The following is a 23,282-nucleotide window of genomic DNA, read 5'->3' on the forward strand; positions in this document are numbered from 1 at the left end:
TACTGCTCTCCATGCTCACTCTCCCCTCACACACCCAGGTCCGCTCCTACTGCTCTCACTGCTCACTCTCCCCTCACACACCCAGGTCTGCTCCGACTGCTCTCACTGCTCACTCTCCCCTCACACACCCAGGTCCGCTCCTAATGCTCTCCCTGCGCACTCTCCCCTCACACACCCAGGTCCGCTCCTACTGCTCACCCTGCTCACTCTCCTCTCACACACCCAGGTCCGCTCCCAATGCTCTCCCTGCTCACACTCCTCTCACACACCCAGGTCCGCTCCCACTACTCTCCCTGCTCACACTCCCCTCACACACGCAGGTCCGCTCCTACTGCTCTCCCTGCTCACACTCCCCTCACACACGCAGGTCCGCTCCCACTACTCACCCTGCTCACACTCCTCTCACACACCCAGGTCCGCTCCCACTACTCTCCCTGCTCACACTCCCCTCACACACGCAGGTCCGCTCCTACTGCTCTCCCTGCTCACACTCCCCTCACACACGCAGGTCCGCTCCCACTACTCTCCCTGCTCACACTCCTCTCACACACCCAGGTCCGCTCCGACTGCTCTCCCTGCTCACACTCCTCTCACACACCCAGGTCCGCTCCCACTACTCTCCCTGCTCACACTCCCCTCACACACCCAGGTCCGCTCCCACTACTCTCCCTGCTCACACTCCTCTCACACACCCAGGTCCGCTCCCACTACTCTCCCTGCTCACACTCCCCTCACACACCCAGGTCCGGTCCGACTGCTCTCCCTGCTCACACTCCTCTCACACACCCAGGTCCGCTCCTACTGCTCTCCCTGCTCACACTCCTCTCACACACCCAGGTCCGCTCCTACTGCTCTCACTGCTCACTCTCCCCTCACACACCCAGGTCCGCTCCGACTGCACTCCCCACTCGCATTCCCCTCACACACCCAGGTACGCTCCTACTGCTCTCCCTGCTCACTCTCCCCTCACACACCCAGGTCCGCTCCGACTGCTCTCCCTGCTCACTCTCCCCTCACACACCCAGGTCCGCTCCTACTGCTCTCCCTGCTCACACTCCCCTCACACACGCAGGTCCGCTCCTACTGCTCTCCCTGCTCACACTCCCCTCACACACGCAGGTCCGCTCCCACTACTCTCCCTGCTCACACTCCTCTCACACACCCAGGTCCGCTCCGACTGCTCTCCCTGCTCACACTCCTCTCACACACCCAGGTCCGCTCCCACTACTCTCCCTGCTCACACTCCCCTCACACACCCAGGTCCGCTCCCACTACTCTCCCTGCTCACACTCCTCTCACACACCCAGGTCCGCTCCCACTACTCTCCCTGCTCACACTCCCCTCACACACCCAGGTCCGGTCCGACTGCTCTCCCTGCTCACACTCCTCTCACACACCCAGGTCCGCTCCTACTGCTCTCCCTGCTCACACTCCTCTCACACACCCAGGTCCGCTCCTACTGCTCTCACTGCTCACTCTCCCCTCACACACCCAGGTCCGCTCCGACTGCACTCCCCACTCGCATTCCCCTCACACACCCAGGTACGCTCCTACTGCTCTCCCTGCTCACTCTCCCCTCACACACCCAGGTCCGCTCCGACTGCTCTCCCTGCTCACTCTCCCCTCACACACCCAGGTCCGCTCCTACTGCTCTCCCTGCTCACACTCCCCTCACATACGCAGGTCCGCTCCAACTGCTCTCCCTGCTCACACTCCTCTCACACACGCAGGTCCGCTCCTACTGCTCTCCCTGCTCACTCTCCCCTCACATACGCAGGTCCGCTCCAACTGCTCTCCCTGCTCACACTCCTCTCACACACCCAGGTCCGCTCCTACTGCTCTCCCTGCTCACTCTCTCCTCACGCATCCAGATCCGCTCCTACTGCTCTCCTCGCTCACACACCCCTCACACACCAGGTCTGCTCCTACTGCTCTCCTCGCTCACACACCCGTCACACACCAGGTCTGCTCCTGCTGCACTCCCCACTCGCACTCCACTCACACACTCAGGTTCCCTTCCTACTGCTCTCCCGGCTCACACTCACTTCACAAACCCAGGTCTGCTCCTACTGCTCTCCCTGCTCACACTCACCTCACGCACCCAGATCAGCTCCTACTGCTCTCCCTGCTCACACTCCCCTCACACACCCAGGTCCGCTCCGACTGGTCTCCCCGCTCGCACTCCCCTCTCACACCAAGGTCCGCTCCAAATACTCACCCTGCTCACACATTACTGACACACCCAGGTCCGCTCCTACTGCTCACCCTGCTCACACATCACTCACACACCCTTGTCTGCCTTTACTGCTTTCCCTGCTCACACTCACCTCACATGCCCCGGTCGGCTCCTGCTGTTCTTCTCGCTCACACTCCCTTCGCGCACCCGACTGGATTTGTTAACGACTATATTATATTTATGGCCCCTGGCTTTAAATTCTCCACAAGTGGAATGATATTCACGTCTATCCTATCAAAACCCTTCGTAATTTTAAAGAACTCTATGAGGTCATCCCTCAGCCTTCTCTTTTCTAGAGAAATGAGCATCATCATGTTCAGTCTTTCATACCAATAAATAGTTTCTGCAAAATTTGCTGAAAGGGCTTTGGGAGCAGATTGAATCGTAGCTTTCTAAAGGGATTCGGATGTATACTTGAAAATCAAACATTTGTCGGTCTTTGGGGAAGGAGCAGGCGGATTGGGACTCATTGGAGAGCTCTTTCAAAGAGCCGCTACAAACACGATGGGCCAAATGGCTGACTTCTGTGCTATGTCATTCTATCACGCACATCCATGCCTCGAACATCCCTTCACCTGAATACTTACCTTTGGCTCCCTGTCGGTGGTCGCCTAGTATTGAGATAATGGGGGTGAAATTGCTCTGCGTTACGCACCGTGTCAGATTTTCTTTTCGATTTATAGGAACATAGGAACAGGAGTAGGCCATTCAGCCCCGCGTGCCTGCTCCGCCATTTGATAAGATCATGGCTGATCTGTGATCTAACTCCATATACCTGCATTTGGCCCATATCCCTTAATACCTCTGGTTGCCAAAAAGCTATCTATCTCAGATTTAAATTTAGCAATTGAGCTAGTATCAATTGCCGTTTGTGGAAGAAAGTTCCAAGCTTCTACCACCCTCTGTGTGTAGAAATGTTTTCTAATCTCACTCCTGAAAGGTCTGGCTCTAACTATTAGACTGTGCCCCCTACTCCTAAAATCCACAACCAGCGGAAATAGTTTCTCTCTATCCACCCTATCCGTTCCCCTTAATATCTTATAAACTTCGATCAGATCACCCCTTAATCTTCTAAACTCTAGAGAATACAAGCCCAATTTGTGTAATCTCTCCACGTAACTTTACCCTTGAAGTCCGGGTATCATTCTAGTAAACCTACACCGCACTCCCTCCAAGGCCAATATGTCCTTCCGAAGGTGCAGTGCCCAGAACAGCTCACAGTACTCCAGGTGCGGCCTAACCCCAGGGTTTTGCATAGCTGCAGCATAACTTCTGCCCCCTTGTACTCCAGTCCTCTCGATATAAAGGCCAGCACTCCATCAGCCTTCTTGATTATTTTCTGCACCTGTTCATGACTTGGAGAGGAAAGTCGGGAGGAGCGTAAAACGGGCTTCCGTGGCCGGGTTCAGCGTTACAGGCGAAGACCAATTTCACTCCCAATCTTATTCATTGACCTAAAATGGGCTAATTTGTAAGTTTCGATTTGACTTTATCCATGACGTGTGCTTTCGCTGCGGGTCGGACTATTCTCGCTGCCAGAAGCCTTCTTCGTTCCAATTTGCCCCTAACATGTTCTTGCCACTGATTCACAGAGATACCGTTTCGGCCTTGTGCTGGTTCTCTCCCTCCTGGCACTGTTGGAGCTGTCGCTATCAATCGTCCTTTCCATTTGCGGATGCAGGGCGTTGTGCAACAATTCTAAGACACAAGACAATAAGGTTGGTAATTACAAGGCCGGAAATGATCTGCACCATTACTTTCTTGACTTAAAACGGAATTAATTCTTCCTATTCCGCCTGCCAATTCCTCCAACTCCACCTCTCGCCCCTGAGAAGATTCATAGCTTGTTGGTTTAGGAGATCAGGCGGGCAATCGGATATTTATCAACTGTTCCTATCTCAGCCTGTCCAGTGAGTGTTCACTCATACAACGGACTGGACTTTCCCCACACACACAACTCGCACTGAATAAAAAATAAGATGGTAGATTTTCTAGAATGGCTCTAATTTACTGGAATTGTAAGAGGGATGAGGCACTTCAGTTATGTGGAGAGACTGGAAAAGCAGGGATTGTTCTCCTTCGAACAGAGAAGGTTGAGAGGGGGTTTAATTCAGGAGTTCAAAGTTACCGGTGGTTTTGATAGAGCAAATAAACAGAAACTGTTTCCATTGATGGGAGTGTCGGTAACCAGAGGACACAGATTTAAGGTCATTTGAAAAAGAACCAGATGGGCGATGAAGATAATTTTTTTACGCAGCGAATTTTTATGACCTGGAATGTGTGGCCAGACAGGCCGGTGGAAGCAGATTCAATAGTAACTTTCAAAAGAGAATTCGATAAAAACTTAGAAAGAAAAAGTATGCAGACGATCGGGAAAGACGACGTATGGCCTCTTTCTGTGCTGTATGATGCTATAAATTTTAACCTAACAGGTTGGGCGGGAAACTGACCGGATATAGTGGAACGCCAGTTTTACACCCTACCGAATATTACACTCCATTGACTTTAATGGAGAGCAAAATCGGACGGGTTCTAAAACCAACGTGTTAGTTGATCTCCTCGGGCGGTTCAGGTTAGAATTGCCGGCCAAGAGCGGGAATCTTGTCTCGTTTTCCCCTCCCAACGATTTCTAAGCCAGTTTAGAGCCTGGGACATTCCTATTCTGTATGGTTCAGCAGTTCGCTGCTTAAACAGACAGATCGATGGAATCAGGTGTGCGGATGTTCGTTGGTCCACACACTGTGCTCATATTCCCAGACACAGTATCACGAGTCTGGCAAAGGTTTAGAAGGAAAGGGAGCGGATTTTATTTTCTAGAACGAGAGCGCGGGGAATGGCCTCAGACTCAGAAGCCGTCCTCTAGGAAAATCGTGGGTGCTTTGCACATGACTTTTCTCTCTTGATGTTACAGCTGCCTTCAGTGTCACCATTGTCCCTGGCAACAATGGAGATGATTGGGTAATTCCCCCGTCAATGTCGCGTGGAGACCATACTGCTGCAAGTGACTTTAATCGATTCAACGCGAATAATTTGTATCTAACTATCCTCAACAAATTATATTTTACTGGAGCAATGATCAATTTGTATTGTGTAAATATGCCCCACTCACTGCATTTTGTTGGAGAAATAATCAAGCTGTATTATGTAACTATCTTCCACTCACTGCATTTTATTGGAGAAATAATCAATTTGTTTTATGTAACTATCCCCCAATCACTGCATTTTATTGGAGAAATAATCAATTTGTATTATGTAACAATCCTCCACTCACTGCATTTTATTGGAGAAATAATCAATTTGTATTATGTAACTATCCTCCACACACTGCATTTTATTGGAGAAATAATCAATTTGAATTATGTAACTATTGCCCACTCACTGCATTTTACTGGAGAAATAATCAATTTGTTTTATGTAACTATCCTCCACTCACTGCATTTTACTGGAGACATAATCAATTTGTTTTATGTAACTCTCCTCCACTCACTGCATTTTACTGGAGAAATAATCAAATTGTTCTATGTAACTATCCCCCACTCACTGCATTTTACTGGAGAAATAAACAATTTGTATGATGCAACTATCCTCCACTCACTGCATTTTACTGGAGAAATTATCAATTTGTATTATGTAACTATCCCCCACTTATTACATTTTGCTGGCGAAATGGCCGGGCTTTTATCGGGAGAAGTTGCTGTGGTTACATCCCATTTCTCAATGATGGTGGAGTCCACCACGTGAGTGCAAAAGACAAGGCTGAAGCGTTTGCAACCATCTTCAGCCAGAAGTGCCGATTGGATGTTCCATCTCGGCCTCCTCCCGATATCCCCACCATCACAGAAGCCAGTCTTCAGCCATTTTTTTCACTCCACGTGGTATCAAGGAACGGCTGAGTGCACTCCATACAGCAAAGGCTATGGGCCTCGACAACAGCCCGGCTGTAGTGCTGAAGACTTGTGATCCAGAACTAGTTGCGCATCTAGCCAAGCTGTTCTAGTACAGCTACAACACTGGCATCTACCAGATAATATGGAAAATTGCCCAGGTATGTCTTGTCCACAAAAAGCAGGACAAATCCAATCCGGCCAATTACCGCCCTATCAGTCCATTCTCAATCATCAGAAAAGTGATGGAAGGTGTCATCGATAGTGCTATCAAGTGACACTTACTCACCAATAACCTGCTGACTGATGCTCAGTTTGGGTTCCGCCATGACCACTCGGCTCCAGACATCATTACAGCCTTGGTCCAAACATGGACAAAAGAGCTGAATTCCAGAGGTGAGGTCAGAGTGACTGCCCTTGACATCAAGGCAGCATTTGACCGAGTGTGGCACCCAGGAGACCTGGTAAAGTTGAAGTTACTGGGAATCAGGGGGAAAACTCTCCAGTGGCTGGACATCATACCTAGCACAAAGGAAGATGGTAGTGGTATTTGGAGATCAATCATCTCAGCCCCAGGACATTGCTGCAGGAGTTCCTCAGGGTCGTGTCCTCGGCCCAACCATCTCCAGCTGCTTCATCAATGACCTTCCCTCCATCATAAGATCAGAAATGGGGATGTTCGCTGATGATTGCACAGTGTTCAGTTCCATCCGTAAACCTTCAGATAATGAAGCAGTCGGTGCCCACGTGCAGCAAGACCTGGACAACGTGGGCTGATAAGTGACAAGTAACATTCGCGTCAGACAAGTGCCAGGCAATGAATATCTCCAACAAGAGAGAGTCTAACCACCTTCACTTGACATTCAACGGCATTGCCATAACCGAATCCCCCACCATCAACACCCTGGGGGTCACCATTGATCAGAAACTTAACTGGACCAGCCACATAAATACTGTGGCTGCAAGAGCAGGTCAGAGGCTGGGTATTCTGTGGCGAGTGACTCACCTCCTGACTCCCCAAAGCCTTTCCACCATCTACAAGGCACAAGTCAGGAGTGTGATGGAATACTCTCCACTTTCCTGGATGAGTGTAGCTTCAACAACATTAATGAAGCTCGACACCATCTTGGATAAAGGAGCCCGCTTGATTGGCACGACATCCACCACCCTAAACATTCACTCCCTTCACCACCGGCGCACAATGGCTGCAGTGTGTACCATCCACAGGATGCACTGCCGCAACTCGCCAAGGCTTCTTCGACAGCACCTCCCAAACCCGTGACCTCTACCACCTAGAAGGACAAGAGCAGAAGGCACATGGGAACAACACCACCTGCACGTTCCCCTCCAAGTCACACATCATCCTGACTTGGAAATGTATCGTCGTTCCTTCATCGTCGCTGGGTCAAAATCCTGGAACTCTCTTCCTTACAGCACTGTGGGAGAACCTTCACCACACGGACTGCAGTGGTTCAAGAAGGCGGCTCACCACCACCTTCTCAAGGGCAATTAGGGATGGGCAATAAATGTTGGCCTCGCCAGCGACGCCCACATCCCATGAACGAAAAAAAAACTTCGGTCATGAGTTCTGTTTGTTGTAGTTCGTGGAACATCTTTTTAAATAGACTCTGTAAACTGTTTGCTGTCGTGCGCTGTTTAAACAGACTCTGTTTGCTCAGTGAATCGACATTGTTTGTTGCAATGTCGACTGTTTGGTGTGAGTCTTGCAGTGAGTCCTGCCCCGTCTCCAACTCAATGCCTGACACTGTGCAAAATATTGGCTGATACAATGATGTCAATGGACACTCTGGATACTCTTTGCTATGGCCCCACTGTTTCCACAATATTCTTCCACTGTGTGCCAGTCGTGCTGGTGGTGTGGGAACTCGAAGCAACCTTCATCAGCCAGAAACGGTAACGGAAGTGTCCAGCTGCCTGATCTGAATCGGAAGAGGTCCACTAATACTACTGGTTTGAGAGCTCTGGATGGAGCAGGACATTCGTAACAAATCAGTTAAGGCTCCCATTAGCGATTGGTTTGGGTACCTCTGGATGAAAGTGTCATCCTGGAGATATTGGGGATAAATTTAAATTACGGTGTTAAACGGGCGATGGCGAATTAGCCGCCCATTGTGCACTCAGTCTAAGTTAACTTTCCATTAAGGTCTGTTTTAGTAGAAAGGGTCAGATTGGGGAGAAGTGGTCAAATTGGGGAGAAGTGGTCAAATTGGGGAGAAGTGTTCAGGTTTGGGAGAATGGTCAGATTGGGGAGAAGGGTCAGATTGAGGAGAAGGGTCAGATTGAGGAGAAGGGGTCAGATTGGGGAGAAGGGTCAGAATTGGGAGAAGAGGTCAGATTGAGGAGAAGGGGTCAGATTGAGGAGAACGGTTTCGTTTAGGAGAAGAGGCCTGATTGGGGACAAGGGGTCTGATTGCGGGGAAGAGTTCAGATTGAGAAGAAGCGGTCAGATTGGGGAGATGAGTTCAGATTGGGGCGAAGGGGTCAGATTGGGTGCAAGGGACAAATTGGGGAGAAGGGGTCTGTTTACGGAGAAGGGGTCAGATTGTGAAGAAGGGACAGATTGGGAGAAGAGGTAAGATTGAGGAGAAGGCTCAGATTACGGCGATGAGGTTAGATTGATGAGAAGATCTCAATTTGATTAAAAGGGGCCTGATTGGGGAGAATGAGCCAAGTTAAGAGGAACGGGTTATATTGAGGAGAATGATTCAGATTAATTAGAAGGCGTTAATTTGGGGAGAAGATGTCAGATTGAGGAGTTGTGTGAGATTAAGGATGGAGGAGACTCGGGGCAGGTTGATGGCGCTTGGAGTGCAGTGTGTTTGAGGTGAAATTGGCTGAGAACATGTGGAAACAGGGCGGTTTTGAGAATGAAGTGAAGGAAATGTAATTATCTACCACAACCAGTAGGCGTCGCCATGTCGTCATTGCTGCACAACTCTGACAATTTTGAAGGTAAAGCAACAAACTTTTAATCTGAGGGTCCAGGGTTCAAGTCCCCGTTCGAACATTGCTTTTATCAATCAAAATACCACTCAATTTACAACTTAAAGCACCGACATTAAACGCCAGCCAGTTAAAGTTTCCCACCCAAAACCATAGATGTCACAGAGCTGTGCATTTATTCAGGGGATTTATTCAGCTGCCCAGGGGATTCAGGGAATTGGGAACTGAATATAATTCAGCCAAAGATATTTTTTTTTACCAGTTTAAAAATGCAGGTAAAATTTGCCCACGTCCGCTTACCTGCCCCTGTTGCTTCATCTTTCATTCTCTGCATTTGCTATTCTATCAACGATTCATGATTATTTTTCACAGACATTCAACCAAGGCATTTTAAAACTGGCCGGAGGACAGTCAACATTTGAATGGAAATTTCACGTGATGAATAAAAGGAAAGCAGTAGGCCATTCAGCCCCTCGAGTCTGCTCCTCCATTCAATCAGATCGTGGCTCAACTGCAGTTCATCTCCACTGACCCAGCTTTCTTCCACATCCTTGATACCCTAAACTAACAAATATCTATCGACCCCTGTCCTTAAATTCCAAATGACCCCCATCATTCCCAGCCTTTTAGGAGAGAGAGTTACAGACTTCATCTACTCTTTGTGTAAAAAACGTCCTTCCAGATTTCGATCCAAAACCTCCTAGAAGGGGTCAGATTGAGGAGAACGGGTCAGATTGAGGAGAACGGGTCAGATTGAGATTGGAGGAGACCTGTGTTCACATGGCGTGTGTAAATGTATATTGAGGGGAATGTCATTCCCAACCACAGCCAGTCAGGGTTGATGAGGCTTCCATGTTCCAGATGCGGGGAGCTCAATTGCGAGAGCGTATGATTTCGAAATTAAGGGTGCAGAGTCGAAGACCCTCTTCGAATGTTGCTTATATCAATTAAAATCCCTCTCAATTGAAGCACGGCCATTGTACGTCATTCTGGCCAGGAATAGTGGTGTCGTAGCCCTTCTCCTCAATCTGAGCCCTTCTCCTCAATCTGACCATTCTCCACAATCGGTCCCCTGCTCCCCAATTTGAGCACTTCCCCACAATCTGTCTCCTTCTCTGCAATCTGGTCCATTCTCCCCAATCTGACTCCTTCTCCTCAATCTGACCCCTTCGCCTCAATTTGACCCCTTCTCCCCAATCTGAACCCTTCTCCCCAAAGTGACCCTTTTCCCCCAATCTGACCCCCTCTCCACAATATGACCCCCTCCTCATCAATCTGACCTCTTCTCCGCAATCTGTCCCCTTCTCCCCAATCTGGCCTTTCCCTTCAATCTGACCCCTTCTCCTCAATCTGACCCTTCTCCTTAATCTGACCCCTTCTCCTCAAACCGAACCCCTCTCCTCAATTTGATCCCTTCTCCTCAGTCGGACCACTCAGAGATAGGACATTTAGGATCGACATTTAGGATCGACAAGGTACAGGAACTCGATCATCTCTTCCCCTAATAGGCTATGGCTCAATTGAAATATCATGATGAGATCGACGATTTTTGTTCAATAAGCGATATGGAGCAAAGACGGTTCAATGAAGTTGAGGTTTCAGATTAATCACGACCTAATTGAATGGCGGAATTAGCACAAGCGCTGAATGGCCTATTGCTGTTCCCTCGGTTCATCAGCTGCCCGACGACTAGTTTTAACACTCTCTGTTTTAATCTCCATGAGGAATAATCAGTAATCACCGATACAATAAGAAATGCAAAAAAATGACGATGAAGGAATAGAGGGAGAGAAGCGGACATGGGCAAAGATTTTCCACCATTTTTATAGCGGTCATAAAGCTCTCTTTGCGTGAATGACGTTCCCCCTCCCTGATTCTGCTCAGTGACATTTGCATTTTTGGGCAGCAGACTTTAACCGACTGGGTCTTCATGGCGGTATTTTAAGGTGCAATTTGAGTGGGATTTCAATTTGTAAAAGCAACTCCTGAACTGGGGCTTGTCCCTGGGACTCTCGGATTAAAAGTCTGCTGTTTTACCGACTGAGCTATCTGGGCTGTGGAGCCGCACTGACACAGCGGCCCTCACTGGCGGTGGTAGGGAAATACATACCCTTTACTTCACGTTCACAACTTCCATGCCCCTCACTATATATTCACAGCCGCCCTGTCAATACACGTCCCGTCACAAAATTGCTTCAGATCCAACAACTCTTTTCAGGCCATTCCATCTCAAACATACGGCACTCCAGCCACCATCTACCTCTCTGAGTCTCCTCGAAACTCAACCTGACCTCTTCATCTCAGCCCGAACCTTATCCTCAAGCTGGGCCCTTCTCCTCAATCTTTCCCATTCTAACCCTGTTCCTTTCTCCTCAATCTTTCCCGTTCTCACCCTGTCCCTTTCTCCTCAATCTTTCCCTTTATCACCCTGCCCCTTTCTCCTCAATCTGTCCCTTTCTCCTCATTCCGACCCTTTCTCACCCTATCCCTTCTCCTCAAGCCGACCCCTTTTCAATCTGTCACTGTCTCCTCAATTTTTCTCTTTCTCCTCAATCCGAACCTTTCTCAATCTTTCCCTTCTCCTCAATTTTCCCCTACTCCTCAATTTGACCCCTTTTCCTCAATATTTCCCTTTCTCCTCAAGTTGACCCCTTCCCCTCAACCTTTCTCTTTCAACTGAATCTGACCTCTTCTCCTCAAACTTTCCCTTTCCCTCAATCTGTCCCTTTCGCCTCAATCTGGTTACTTCTCCTCAATCTGACCATTTCTGAAACCGTCACCTTCTCCTCAATCTGACCCCTGATCCCTAATCTGACCCCTTCTGCTCAATCTAACCCCTTCTCCACAATCTGATTCCTTCGCAATCTGACCCCAACTGACCCCTTCTTCTCAATCTGTCCTTTTCTCCTCAATCTGTCCCTTTCTCCTCAACCCGACCCTTTCTCAACCGATCCCTTTCTCCACAAACTTTCCCTTACCAACATATGAACATGTGAATTAAGAACAGGAGTAGGTCATTCGGCCCTTCGAGCCCACTCTGCCATTTGATAAGATCATGGCTGATCTGATTATGACCTCAACCCAACTTTTCCGTCTACTTACTACTTTGACTCCCTTGTTAATCAGGAATCTGTCGAACTCAGCCTTAAAAGTATTCAATGATCCTGCCTCCACCGCTCTCTGGGGAAGGGAGTTCCACAGACTCACGACCCTCTGAGAGAAAAATTTCTCCTCATCGCCGTCTTAAATGAGGGACCCCTTATTTTTAAACTGTGGCCCCTAGTTCCAGTCTCTCCCACAAGGGCAAAAATACTTTCAGTATCTACCCCTTCAAATCCCCTCAAGATCTTATATGTTTCATTAAGATCACCTCTCATGCTTCTAAGCTCCAGTGTATACAGGCCCAATTTGTCCAACCTTTAATCATAAGATAACCCCCTCATCCCAGGAATCAGTCGAGTGAACCTTCCCTGATCTGCCTTCACAGCAATGATGACGTTTCTTAAATGAGGAGACCAAAACTGCACACAAAACACTAGATGTGTCTCACCAATGCCCTTTACAACTGCAGCAAAAGATCTCTACTTTTACATTCCATTCCCCTTGCAATAAATGACAACATTCCATTTGGTTTCCTAATCACTTGCTCGTTATACTCCACCTGCCAAATTTTTGCTCACTCACTTAACCTATCTATATCCATTTGCAGACTCCTTATGTCCTCTTCACAACTTACTTTCCTACCTACCTTTGTGTCATCAGCAAATTTAGCAATCATACATTCGGTCCCTTCATCCAAGTCATTGATATAGGTTGTTAATAGTTCAGGCCCAAGCACTGATCTCTGTGGCATTCCACTCGTTACATCTCGCCAACCTGAAAATGACCCATTTATGCCTACTCGCTGTTTCCTGCTGGCTAACCAATCCTTTATCCATGCTGATATGTTAACCCCGACACCATGAGCTCCTATTTTCTGTAGTAGCCTTTGATGTGGCACCTTGTCAAAAGACTTATGGAAATCCAGTTACAACATAATCACAGGATCCCCTTTATCCACGTTGCTTGTTATTTCCTCAAAGAACTCTAAAAAATTAGTCAAATACGATTTCCCTTTCACAAAGCCGTGTTGACTCTGCCTGATTGCATTGAGATTTTCTAAGTGCCTGTTAAGCTAACTGGCCTGTGGTTTCCTGCTTTCTGTCCCCCTCCTTTCTTGAATAGAGGAGTTCCATTCGCTATTTTCCAATCTGTTGAGACCCTTCCGGAATCTAGGGAATTTTGGAAAATTAAAACAATGCTTCTATTATCTCTGCAGCCACTTATTTTAAGACCCTAGGATGAAGTCCGTCAGGACCTGGTGACTTGTCAGCTTTTAATTCTAATATTTTATTCAAAACCCTTTCTCTGGCGATTGTAAATGTTTTAAGTTCCTCCCTCCCTTTCACCTCTTGATTCACAATTATTTCTGGCATGTTATTTGTATCCTCTACCGTAAAAACGGGCGCAAAATATCTATTCAATTCATCCGCCATTTCTTTATTCTCCATTATCAATTCCCAGACTCACTCTCTAGATGACCAATGCGCACTTTACTTACTCTTTTCCTTTTTAAATATATGTGGAAACTCTTTCCATCTGTTTTTATATTTCTAGCTAGCTTTCTCTCGTACTCTAATTTCTCCCTCCTTATTATTCTTTTCGTCATTCTTTGGTGTTTTTCATATTCTGTCAAATCTTCTGACCTGACACTAATCTTCGTGGAATTGTATGCTTTTTCTTTCAATTTCATACTATGTTTAACGTCCTTCCCCTGGAGTCTTTCTTTCTCACTGGAATGTATCTTTTCTGAGTGTTATGAAATATCTCATTAAATATCTGCCACTGCATCTCTGTTGACCTATCCCTTAACCTAAATTCCCAGTTTACTTTAGCCAGCTTTGTCTTCATGCCCTCATAATTGCCTTTATTTAAGTTTAAAGGACTAGTCTTAGACTTACTCATCTCTCCCTCAAACTAAATGCGAAATTCAATCATATTTTGGTCACTATTACCTGGAGGTTCCTTTACAATGAGGCCATTCATTAATCCTGTCTCATTACACATTACCAGATCGAGAATAACCTGCTCTCTGGTTGGCTCTAGAACGTAATGCTCTCAGAAACTGTCCCGAAAGCACTCGATGAACTCATCTTCCAGGCTACCTTTGCCAATCAGATTCTTCCAATCTATATGTGGATTAAAATCACCCATAAACATCGTATCATAGTTTCGTAGAATAATAGAATCATAGAGTCATCGAGTCATAGAATCATAGAATCATAGAGTTATAAAATCATTGTCATAGAATCATACAGCATGGAAGGACGATATTCGGCCGAGAGAAGCCATAAAATGTTGGTGTTCAGAGGGATTTGGGTGTCCTTGTACACGAAGCACAGAAAGTTAACATGCAGGTACAGCAAGCAATTAGGAACTAAAATGGTATGTTGGCCTTTATTGCAAGGGGGTTGGAGTGCAAGAGTAACGAAATCTTGCCGCAATTGTACAGGGCTTTGGTGAGACCTCACCTGTACTTTGTACAGTTTTGGTCTCCTTATCCAAGGAAGGAGATGCTTGACTTACCGGGGGTGCAACGTAGGTTCACTAGATTGATTCCTTGGTTGAAAGGGTTGTCATAAGAATATAAGAACATAAGAGATAGGAGCAGGAGTAGGTCATTTGGTCCTTCGAGCCTTCTCCACCATTCAATGAGATGATGGCTGATCTGATTCTAGTCTCCAATCCACTTACCCACCCATTCCCCATGTCCTTTGACTCCCTTGCTGATTAAAAATATGTCCAACTCAGCCTTGAATATATTCAATGACAGCCTCCGCAGCTCTTTGGGTAAAAAAATCCCAAAGATTTACAACCCCCGGAGAGAAGAAATTTCTCCTTATCTCCGTTTTAAATGGGCGAACTCTTATTCTGAAACTATGCCCCCTAGTTCTAGATTCCCCTATGAGGGGAAACATTCTCTCAGCATTTACCCTGTCAAGCTCCCTCTTTAATTACTTCATCTAAAGCCGTCATGACTTTGAACACTTCTATCAAATCTCCTCTCAACTTTCTCTGCTCGAAGGAACACAACCCCAACTTCTCCAGTCTATTCACGTAACTGAAGTCACTCATTCTTGGCACTATTCTTGTAAATCTTTTCCGCACCATCTCTAAGGTCTTCACATCTTTCCTAAAGTGCCCAGAATTGGACACAATACTTCAGTTGTGGCCCAACCAGTGTTTTATAAAGCTTCAACATAACTTCCTTGCTTTTGTATTCTATGCCTCTATTTATAAAGCCCAAAACCCGGTATGATTTTTCAACTGCTTTCTCAACCTGCCCTGTCATCTTCAACGATTTGTGCACCCCCTGATCTCTCTGTTCCTGTGCCCACTTTAGAATTGCACCATTTAGTTTATATTGCCTCTCCTTGTTCTTCCTGTCAAAATTTATCACTTCACACTTCTGTGCATTACATTTCATCTGCCAGATGGGCAGAAACGTAACAAATGGAATTCAATCCAGAGAAGTGTGAGGCAATGCAAGGGAGTACACAATTAATGTGAGAATACTGAGAGGTCGAGAGGAACAAAGGGACCTTGGAGTGCATGTCCATAGATCGCTGAAGGAAGCAGGACAGGGAGACAATGTGGTTAAAAAGGCATATGGGAAACTATCGTTTAATAGCCGAGGCATGGAATAGAAGGGCAGGGATGTTATGCTGGAACTGTATAAAACACTGGTTGGGCCACAGCTTGAGTACTGCTTTCAGTTTTGGTCACTACAGTACAGGAAAGATGAGATTGCACTTGAGAGGGTACAGAGGAGATTTATGACGATATTGCCAGGACTGGAGAATTTTCGCTATGAGAAAAGATTGGATAGGCTGGGGTTGTTTTCTTCGGAACAAATGAGGCTGAGGGGAGATTTAATTGAAGTGTATAAAATTATGAGGGGACGAGATAGAGTGGATAGGAAGGGCCTATTTCCCTTAGCAGAGGGATCAATGACCAGGGGGCACAGATTTAAAGTGATTGGTAGAATGATTAGAGGGGAGCTGAGGAGAATTTTTTTCACCGAGGAGGTGGTGGGGGCCTGGAACTCACTGCCTGAGAGGGTGGTAGAGGCAGAAACCCTCAACTCATTTAAAAAAATACTTGGATGTGCTCCTGAAGAGCAGCAACCTAGAGGGCTACGGATCAAGTGCTTGAATGTGGGATTAAGCTGGATGGCTCTTTTTCGGCAGGCAAGGACAGGATGGGCAGAATGGCCTCCTTCTGTGTCGTAACTTTCTATTATTCTATGTGCCCGTCATGCCAACAGCCTGTCCATGTCCTTCTGAAGTCTACTACTATCCTCCTCCCTGTTTACTACACTTCCAAGTTTTATGCCATTTGCAACTTTTGAAATTGAGCCCTGTACACCCAAGTCCAAGTCATTAATATGCATCAAATAAAGCAGTGGTCTTAGTACCGACTCCTGAGGAACACCACTGTACTTTTTTCTTTTTTTTAATTCGTTCATGGGATGTGGGCGCCGCTGGCGAGGACAGCATTTATTGCTCTTCCCTAATTGCCCTTGAGAAGGTGGTGGTGAGCCGCCTTCTTGAACCGCTGCAGTCCGTGTGATGAAGGTTCTCCCACAGTTCTGTGAGGGAGGGAGTTCGAGGATTTTGACACAGCGACGATGAAGGAACGGCGATATATTTCCAATGCATACCTTCCTCCAGTCCGTAAATCAACCGTTTACCACGACCCTCTGTTTCCTGACCCTTATCCAATTTCCTATCCATGCGGCCACTGCCCCTTTATTCGAGGGGCTTCAATTTTGCTGACAAGCCTATTATATGGCACTTTATCAACCCCTTTTGAAAGTCCATAAACACAACATTCACCACATTGCCCTCATCAACCCTTTCTCTTATCTCATCAAAAACTCAATCAAGTTAGTTAAACACGTATGGGTATGGTAGCACAGTGGTTATGTTACTGGACTAATAATCCGCAGACATGAGCTCAAACTCCGCCAAAGGAACTGGGGATTTTAAATTGAGTCAATAAACAAAAATCTGAAATATAAAGCTGGTATCAGCAATGGTGGCCATGAATCTACCGGATTGTCGTAAAAACCCATCTGGTTCACTAATGTCCTTTAGGGAAAGAAACCTGCCGTCCTTACCCGGTCTGGCCAATATGTGACTCCAGACCCACAGCAATGTGGTTGATTCTTAACTGCCCTCAGAAATGGCCTAGCAAGCCACTCAGTTGTAAAATCTCGCTAAAAAAAGTCACAATAAGAATAAAACCGGACGGAGCGCCCGGCATCGGACCACTTGACACCGAACACGACAAAGGCAAACCAAGCCCAGTCGCCCCTGCAAAGTCCTCCTCACTAACATCTGGAGACTTGTGCCAAAATTGGGAGAGCTGTCCCACAGACGAGTCAAGCAAAAGCCTGACATAGCCATACTCACAGAATCATACCTTTCAGCCAACGTCCCAGACTCCTTCATCACCATCCCTGGGTATGTCCTGTCCCAACAGCAGGACAGACCCACCAGAGGTGGGGTTACAGTGATATACAGTCAGGAGGGAGTGGCCCTGGGAGTCCTCAACATTGAATCTGTACACTATGAAGTCTCATGGCATCAGGTCAAACATGGGCAAGGAAACCTCCTGCTGATTACCTCCCTCCGCTGATGAATCATACCACCTCCATGTTGAGCAACACTTGGAGGAAGCACTGAGGGTAGCAAGGGCACAGAATGTACTCTGGGTAGGGGACGTCAATGCCCATCAACAAGAGTGGCTCGGTAGTACCACTATTGACCGAGCTGGCCGAGTCCTGAAGAACATAACTGCAGGACTGGACCTGGGGCAGCTGGTGAGAGAGCCAACAAGAAGGAAAACTCGACTTAAACTCGTCCTCACCAACCTATCTATCGCACATACATCTGTCCATGACAGTATTGGTAGGAGTGACCACCGCAATGTCCTTGTATAGACGAAGTCCCGCCTTCACACTGAGGACACCACCTAACTTGTTGTGTGGCACTACCACCGTGCTAAATTGGATAGATTCAGAACAGACCGAGCAGCTCTAAACGGGCCATCCATGAGGTGCTGTGGGACATCAGCAGCAGCAGAATTGCATTCCAGCACAATCTGTAACCTAAAATTCCTCACTCTGCCGTTGCCATCAAGACAGGAGATCAATCCTGGTTCAATGAGGAGCAGAAGAGAATGCCAGGAGCAGCACCAGGGGCACATAAAAATGAGGTGCCAACCTGGTAAAGCTTAAACACAGGACTACATGCATGCTTAACAGTGGAAGCAGCAAACTATAGAGAGAACTAAGCGATCCCACATCCAACGGATCAGATCAAAGTTCTGCAGTCCGGCCACATCCAGTCGTGAATGGTGGTGGACAATTAAACAACTAACAGGAGGAGGAATCTCCGTGAACATCCCCAAACTCAATGATGGCGGAGTCCAAAACATTGGTGCGAAAGACAAGGCTGAATCGTTTTCAACCATCTTCAGCCAGAAGTGCTGAGTGGACGATCCATCTCGGCATCCTCCCGATATCCCCACCATCACAGACACCAGTCTTCAGCCAATTCGATTCACTCCACATGATATTAAGAAATGGCTGCGTGCACTGGATACATTCTTTCCACATTATACTCAACCCTGGTAACATTGTAGTTAATCTCTTCTGGACAGCCTCTAAGACCTTGACATCTTTCCTCAACGTCGGTGCCCAGAATTGGACACAATGCTCCAGATGAGGCCTAACCGATTGCTTGGAAAAGTTTAGCATAAATTCCTTGCTTTTGTACTTTATGCCTCCATCAATGAAGCAAACTTTGAAATTGTACTCTGCATACCCAAATCCAGATCAATAATATATAACAAAAAAGCAGTGGTCCTAATACTGTCCACTTGGGAACAACACTGCATACTTCCCTCCAGTCTGAGAAACAACCGTTCACCACTGCTCTCCGCTTTTTGTCCATGAGCTAATTGTGTATCCACGCTGCGACTGTCCCTTCAACCACTTGGGCTTTAATGTTGCGAACAAGTCTGTTATGTGGTCCTTTATCAAATACCTTTTGAAAGTCCATATACAAATTATCAACCGCACAAGCTCATCAACCCTCTCCGTTACTTCATCAAATATTTCAATCAGCTTAGTATAACACGATTTTCCTTTAACTTATCCGTGCTGAGTTTAATTTATTATCCCATATTTTTCCAAGTGCCAATTAATTTTGTCCCGGATTATTGTCTCTAAAAGTTTCCTCATTACAAACATTGGGCCGACTGGCCAGTAATTGGCGGGTTCATCATTCACATCTTTTTTGAACAGGGTTGTGACATTTGCAATCATCCAGTTCTTTGGCACCGTCCCCACATCGAAGGAGAATTGGACGATTGTGGCCAGAGCCTCTGCAATTTCCACCCTTACTTCCCTCAGTAACCCAGGATGCATTCCATCTGGACCGGTTGAATTTTATACTTTGAGAACTGCCACTCTTGAATTATCTCCTATTTATCTATTTTCATCCTATCCAATATCACTGCTACATCCTCCTTTACTGCTACAATGGCAGCATCCTCTTCTTTGGTCAAGACCAAAGTGAAATATTCATTTCGTATTTCGGCCATTCCCTTTGTCTTCACAAGAAGATTTCCCTTTTTGTCCCTAATCGGTCCCACTCATCCTTTGACTATTACACGTTTAAAAAGACATTTGGTTTTCTTTTATGTTAGCCACCAATCTATTCTCATGCTCTCTCTTTGCCACTCTTACTCTCTTTTATAAATCTCCTCTGTACTTTCTGTATTGAGTCGCGTTTTCTACTGTATTATGTACCTTAAATTTGTCACAATCATCCTTTTTCTGTTTCAATGTCATCTCTATATCTTTAGTCATCCAGGGAGCTCTCACTTTGGATGTCCTTCCTTTGCCCCTCGTGGGAATGTGTCCAGTCTGTACCCAAACCATCTCCTCCTTGAAGGCCTCTCGTTGTTCAGTTATGGTTTTGATAACGAGTTTTGATTCCAATCCATCCGGAAAATCCACTTAGTATTCGTAAAAATCTTCCCTCTCCTTCCCAGATAACAGTACGGAGCAATTATGATAACTGCCTGAAATCATCTCTGTTAGTCGAATATCTGCGGTGTCGCTCGATGCTTGTGTTACCAAAATAATGTGGGTGATTATGAGATGCTGGTATGTGAACGGCTCCATGACTCGGATTCACCCAATCGGTTTCATTCAATTCATTCAGCATGCTCCTGGCACACGTCGCTGGAGGTGAAAGGCGCGCGAAAAGGCCAACCCGCGGCTTTAATGGGAAATTGAAAGGCCCGCAGGGAGTGGAGATACAAGTGTAAATGGATAACCCCACTGCTGAAAGGGGGCTCATCGCCTCATCGCTCCATAAGTTAACACCTGCGGCCCAGGGAAGGAAGGAGGTTGAATCAATGACACCATTGGTAAAGACGAGGTTCTGTCATCACTGAATGCAATTATTCACACGTGGTCTTGAGCTTTATAGTAAACGGGTTATTCAACGTTGTTAAATTTAGGAATCTTATGAAGTACTCTTAAACTAATCACATCAATTTATAAACTCAGAATCTGGTCGATGTTGTAGTTAATGCTCAGCATCCTTTGGTGTTGATTTACCTGGAATTGCCTGTGCAACCTTTGCTACTTAACATTGTTGTTTAACTCTGTCCGTAGTTATTTCCTACTCAATGGCTACTTAACGCTGATAACATGTGTTTATGTCCATTAAGCGTCTGTGTGCCCGAATTTTACGATAAATTGTGATTTATAACTGTTAAACAGTGTTTAGTGCATGATTTTGACCTGGCTTCTTCCTTAATGGTTTGGCAAGAAAGAGTTTGAGGATAACTTAATCTAGGATTAGTAAATTAAATTAATTTTGATCCGAACTGGGTAAAATGTAAGGTAGTTCGGGAACCGAATCAGGCAGCATTCACCCCTACAGCTGCACTGAAGGGGAAAGCCCAAGACAATCCCTCAGTGAACAGTTAAAGGAGGAAACCAAGGACTCGCCTGGTTTCTCGGAATATATCCATCAGGATACCAAAAAACAGATTTCCTAGGACAGGACCTCCATGACTTTGGAAAATACATGCGTCTGTTGCTGTGTACGGGCCACCTCAACACAACACAATGAGAAGTCCTCTGTTCGCAATTCAATAGAGTGCATCAAACTGGGTGGATAGCTTCTGATTTGTTAAAATAGGAACAGGCACCACAGAACATGCCAGTAAAATAAGTAGAAGGACAAATCATAGCATCATAGAAACTTACAGAACAGAAGGAGTCAATTCGGCCCATCGTGTCTGTGCCGGCCGAAAGAGAGCTATCATGCCTAATCCCACTTGCTAGCACTTGGTTCGTAGCCTTGTAGGTTATGGGATGTCGAGACAGAGCGCGTAAAGTGATTGGAACTATTTGCTCGGATGGAGGGTAAACGCTGGCAAGGACTGGTTGGGTCGAATGGTCTGTTCCCCTGTTAAAACATTCCAACATTTGACGATCAGTTAAGATTTTAAATAACAAAGATGCCTAACGTCACATTGACGGGTCAAGTTCTTACTGTCTTCTGTCACTCATCAGGAGACAAGGGCCCCGTTGTATAGAGCCAGGAGACAAAGGGGAGCAGTGTCTGACATTCACACAAAGGTCACAGAAGAATTGTGGTTTAAATACACGAAAGTATCAGTGAACTACTTTCTGGCTTTGATGTCGATGGCACCGTGATATATGGACAGTGCTCATATTACTATTGTAATAACTATAAATCTCAATAAATGAATGAGTAATGGTTTTTATTTGTATTTTTTGAAGAGTCAAGATTTAATTTGAGTGGATATTTACCAACTCCAATCCCATTGTAACAGAAGGAAATCAGAAATTTGACAAACGCATGCAATGCATATTGATCTATTCCGGGCTCTCCAGATGAGTCACAGTTCATTTTCTGTTCTTTATTACAGGTGATCATGATTTTCGGGACGGTGTCAATGGTGGCGGCCGCAGCGGAAATACCATATCAAGGCCCACCTTATTAATTGCATTCCTCTGCACGTTGCAATCCTCCCCCCCCCCCCACCCCCGAAAGAAGCGAGCCTTGCTCCTTCGCGGACTCCCCAAGTGACCTTGGGCACGATTGCAAATTGACGACACAGATGGCAAGGGCCAATAAATATCCTTTCGTAATTGTTGGTTCTTTCACGACGTGAGTCCATGCTATTCCTACTCGTCGCTGTACTGCTTTGGCGACTGTGAAAATACTTTTGGAACCTGTAGACCAAACCTGCAATCTAAGGATGACTCAACTACAACTGTGAACTGCGAGGCAAGAGAGCAGGCAGGCTAAATGGCCCAGTCTTCTGGAAGGACCTGTAAAGGACCTATAAGCGGACTTGTGGTGAGGTTTGGTATAGTGAATTTAGATTCCCGATTATAGTTACTCTGTTAAGTGTATCTTATGTATCTGTGACTTCCGATTTATGTAATCAAACATATGTAGATTTTTAACATGTAATGCCAAGAGAAATGGTACACGATTATACGAAGCTGAATTCGGGACGATATTTCGATGGACCAATATAGAGACAATGTGGGAATATGATGAAACAGTGCAGAAGCAATTAAAAGGAATAAATAGGCAGACAGGGAATGTTATATCAGAACAAGGAAAGTTCATGGTTTGAGTGCAAGGACTGGCAGAAAGGTTGGGGATGAAGTTAATATGGTAATCATTCAGACCAACAAAGATTGTAAGGAACAGCTGATCACAAAAGCATTCACTTGTAATATGTATGGAGGTTATGTGCTGAAATAGGTTCAAAAGGGATTTATAGAAAACAATCGGATCCCAAATTTCCTATTAGACAAATAACAGAAAATCTGGAAATCAGGTGGGAATATGGATTGGTGCGAAGATTTGGAACGGTGTATTACACCAGGAAGTCTGGTGTAATTTCGGGACCGGTCCCTGTTGTAGTGGTAATACCACTGCTATCTGTTGATGTAAGACCGATGGAAGCGTTGAAATTGGATTCGATAGACTTGTTGGAGGATGATCTTCATGTGGAATTTGTAA

This window comes from Heptranchias perlo, unplaced genomic scaffold (assembly GCF_035084215.1).
Source record: "Heptranchias perlo isolate sHepPer1 unplaced genomic scaffold, sHepPer1.hap1 HAP1_SCAFFOLD_65, whole genome shotgun sequence".
Classification (NCBI taxonomy): domain Eukaryota; kingdom Metazoa; phylum Chordata; class Chondrichthyes; order Hexanchiformes; family Hexanchidae; genus Heptranchias; species Heptranchias perlo.